Source organism: Punica granatum, chromosome 2 (genome assembly GCF_007655135.1).
Source record: "Punica granatum isolate Tunisia-2019 chromosome 2, ASM765513v2, whole genome shotgun sequence".
In the NCBI taxonomy this organism is placed as follows: Eukaryota; Viridiplantae; Streptophyta; class Magnoliopsida; order Myrtales; family Lythraceae; genus Punica; species Punica granatum.
In genome coordinates, this window is record NC_045128.1 from 10,199,195 (window position 1) to 10,203,340 (window position 4,146).

General features: G+C 38.3%; 1 long non-coding RNA gene and 1 other non-coding gene across 2 annotated transcripts; both read left to right on the top strand.

Annotated features, from left to right (window-relative positions):
• Window positions 1–868: 868 nt before the first annotated feature.
• LOC116198345 lies at window positions 869–992 on the top strand. Its single transcript, XR_004155280.1, has one exon. It is a non-coding gene; the product is annotated as a small nucleolar RNA snoR77 (small nucleolar RNA).
• A 2,134-nt stretch (window positions 993–3,126) lies between these two features.
• LOC116197960 lies at window positions 3,127–4,146 on the top strand. Its single transcript, XR_004155121.1, has 4 exons — window positions 3,127–3,198; window positions 3,317–3,405; window positions 3,508–3,639; window positions 4,084–4,146. It is a non-coding gene; the product is annotated as an uncharacterized LOC116197960 (long non-coding RNA).

Below are 4,146 nucleotides of genomic sequence, written 5' to 3' on the forward strand. Positions count from 1 at the left end.
ATATTCAAATATGTGGTTCAAGGAGCAGTCCATCGTGGTGGACGGAAATGTTGCTTTTCCAAAAATTCTTGTACCAGTTATGCAATTTTCCCTCAGAATTGACAGGACGCGTCGCAAACTTATGGGAAAGGCCATAAAAAACAAAGTAAGGGACATAAGTTGATTTAAGATGATTGTTTAGTTTAAGTAAATTTTGAATTCGAGTTCTTGTGAATGTAAAAATTTCACATTGAGAGAGTTTTATACCTCAGTGGACTAACCAACCTCGACTGGACTACATAGCCATAGTGGGTTTCGAATATCAGGTTCACAATGAAAAAAAATAAAAAATCAAAGCAAATGAGAACGACACCGTACGACTATGAGCTAGAAACTAATGAGGGCATATTAGTAAATGTACAAGTCAGACATCGGTTTATATTATATTCTATATATAATGACCCTCGTCCTGCTCGTCCTCAGACCAGCATCCTCCTCACTCTCTTCGGTCTGCAATTAGGGTTTTTCTTGCGGCCGTCATAGCCGATCGACCGCCCAGCATCCTAAATCGATTATCAGTTATTGTTGGGTTTTTGATTGTTCCGAGTTAGGGTTATCCATCGGACTATTGACCACTGGGGCTGAAGTTTGGCTCCTCGGCTTCTATAAACCGCCGTGCCTTGGAGATGAATGCAGCTCCTATACCAATCAATCGCCCTTTCTTCACCCAATTCGCCACGATCTCCATGTCCGGTAGTATCTGGTGGGTTCGTTAGGAAGGCTGACATTTTTCTTTCTTAAATTTGGATTTCCTTGCTTTTCCTTTTTTGATTCATATATTGCGGTGGTGGGGGAGCGGGGGAAGGAATCGAGAATCGAGTGGTAATTCAGGCAACCTCCCTGCGGCGGCCATGGCAGGGAAGGTGTTTAACTGCTCGGAAATCGATTTGCTTTTGCTCTTCAGACTTGCTGAGATTGCTCTCTGAAGCTGGTCTAGTAAGCTCTAGTACATCTTTTACATCCCTTTTCTCCCCCTTACCAAACCAAAGGGAAAAATCCCATTTTTTTCCACCAGTTTGTCATGATTTCTGAAATTTTTATCTGATCTGATTTAAGGAACTGCAAAATCTTAAGAAGATTAACGTTGACAGATCAATATTGAAGTTGTCAGAGAAGGAGAGAGCTGATTTTTATTGTAGGACTAGGTGTAGTTAGTTGCTGCCCTGTGGCTCGCGGTGACTTTGTCGATTGACGATAGTTTTTTTATTAAGTAAACTAACAATTTTACCATGGAGATTGATGTGACATACCTCAAGAAATTTTTACAGTTAAGTGTACCTCTACTGTTTGGGTGCTGTTCAATAGTGAACGGAAATATCTTATGTGATTATTTTTTATTTTTTTACGTCAATTTTGATCTCGACTTATAAAATATACATTATATTGCTCCTTTCGTTAGAGAGCTTCGTCGAGTTTTTAATGGTAGATAGACAAAAGGGAGAATATGACTTACATTTGATAGGTCAACATCAATTGATGTAAAATTATTTTTGATGTCAAATTTGATATGAAATTGATTTTTTTTTTGGGAAAAATTATTAGTATACTCGTTTTTTATTCAATTCATTGGCGAAAGTCGATTATGATATATGGAGAATCACTGTAAGATGGAGCATCGAGCATACCGTGTTCGGTTTCAATTGCCTGCATGAATTCGATCAGCCCTCAACCCGAGTTGAAGCCGTGCAGGGAAATTGCGGATTGATCATTAACGTGATTTCTTTCAAAATAGATCTTGGAGGGAAAAGATGTGCGGAAGGAATTTTCTGGCATCATGACACATTCCATTCGCATTTTGATCCTTGGCTCAAAACATGTGCATGTCTGATTGTGCGTCTAACTGCCTAAAGTCTCTTCATTGTGGCTGTGTTGGATCTATTTAATGGTGTTCTTGACTCTTCACTGCTATGGAAGGGAATAGTTCAGTTCTAATCTACGCGGCAAACTGCGACTCATCATAGTCAAGGACTCGATTTCTGACCTTTCCAGGATGATAAACTCAAGGCGCGTCCACTCCGCATTCGATGGATGCTGTGCCGTTATAGGATGCTCATCCAATCCCGAACTCTATGATCAGAACTGTCCTACCAACAGGATAGGAAAGACTAGACATTGTTTCGAATAAATCGATCTAATGAGAAGTGCACTTTGGGAATGAATCAGCAAGCCCCACACTGATTAATTAGAAATCACACCCTGTAGTTTTGGATTGTGCATGATTACGAGAAAATATTTAATGATTATTTATTCATTTTGGATGAGTAAGATTCAATTAAAATGTTTGTAAGTGAGAATTATTCATTGCGTAATCAGTTTTTCATTTTTAAATATTTTCATTGGATATTACACATTCATTTGGATGTGTAATACTCATTTCATATTCGCTCAATATTTGCCAAAATATGAGTCCTCTTTTGCTAAACCTTCAGGTCAAGTCCAAGCTGAAATTGAAGTTCAAGTACAAAATAGCAAAGCCGAGTCTGGCATTATTTATCTATTTATTTATTCTTATTTTTCTGTCGTCAATGTTCTGGATAGGTAGGGGGTTATTTTTTCTTTATTTTTTTTATATTCACCAAAATGGGCTGATCTTGTACTAATAAGGTCTCATCTTGAAGTTCATCACCTTCAAGCGGGCCTATCATTCACAGTCATGAGAGGATTCTCACGTGAATGAAAGGCATGACTTAAATGAACTTCTCAGAAATTAGAATATCCATTTTCTATCATTAAATACTGAAATTTGGGTGAACTTTAATGATCCACGTGATTTCATAAATGGATAGCCATATTTTTTTTTGTAATTTTTTCAAATTTCGAATATTTGTCATTCCTATTTTTCTGGTTGTGGCTAGGGGTGTGTACGGAAAATGACTATATCCGGAACCGGTCGGAACCTACCCGTTAGGATAGAGTCCACGTAACTCGTATTGAAAATTGGGTAGGGTTCGAGTATTAAAATGAGGAACCAGTTCCGATTCTTGAACATAGGGTACCCAGAACCGGAATCGGAATCCGATTACTAATTTAAAAAAAAAAATATATATATATATATATATAACACCTTCGCCTCCTCTGTCGTTCTCACTCTGTTCTCGCCGACTCTTCTCTCCATTCCCCTTTCTCGATTTTTCTGAGCTAAGCTCCAATCCTACCCAGGTATCTCCATTTTCTCTCTCTCGATCTCTCTTCTAAACTTCAGCCTTCTGCTCCGTCCCCTGTGCCGAGCCAGAGCATCTCTTATGCTTCGCCAAGGTAAAGTTTCGTTTTTTTGTAGGTTTTCGTTTGCCGGCGTCTAGTTCTTCGATCTCACGGTCGCCCCTGGCTGGTCAGGTTGTAGGGAGACGCTTCTTCACTCTCCTTCAGGTATTCTGAAAGTTTATTCTAGTTTGGCGTAAATTAGAAGCGATAAACAGGTTCATGCTTTATGTGCTTAGAGTGGGCATTTATCAAATGCTTTCTTGCTAGGGTTGTAATCCGATTCCAATGGTTGCTGATCCAGAAGTATTTGTGGTTCAACTAAGATCATATCACTTGTTCTTTGTCGTTGCGAGTGATGGTGTCTTTGAGTTCTTTTCGAGCCAAGCTGTTGTCAACATGGTAATTTCTGTAGTCCATATTAAGAAATGATTTGGCTGCTTGTTTCAGGATTCGGCCGTTATACAATCTGCTTTATAACTGGAGCAAAAGTCGAATTCTTTGTGCTATTTGATGCATAGTCTTAATTGGTATTGCATTAGCAAATAATTTTTAGAATTTTCATCACGACAAGTTACGATAGTCTTCTTAGCTTTTTATTTTTAGCATGCTTCCACATTTGCTCTTAGATGCATGATTTCATTTATGTTTGTTTTGATGAGGCTCTTAATTTTTAATTCATTGCTTGGTAGAGTTATTTTGGTTAATTAAACAATCTACTGTGGTTTCTGGATGAATTGGCATTTGCCTCTTGTTCTTTAAGCATTTCCAGCATGGAAAGTTCGAAGTGGTCTGACGTAATCTTATTACTTATATTCTTTTTTTTCACTGCTTTGTTCTGAACAGAAGCCCGGCAATTGTGATCCCATCACATACACATCATCAGACTTTGCAGATGGTAAGTATATG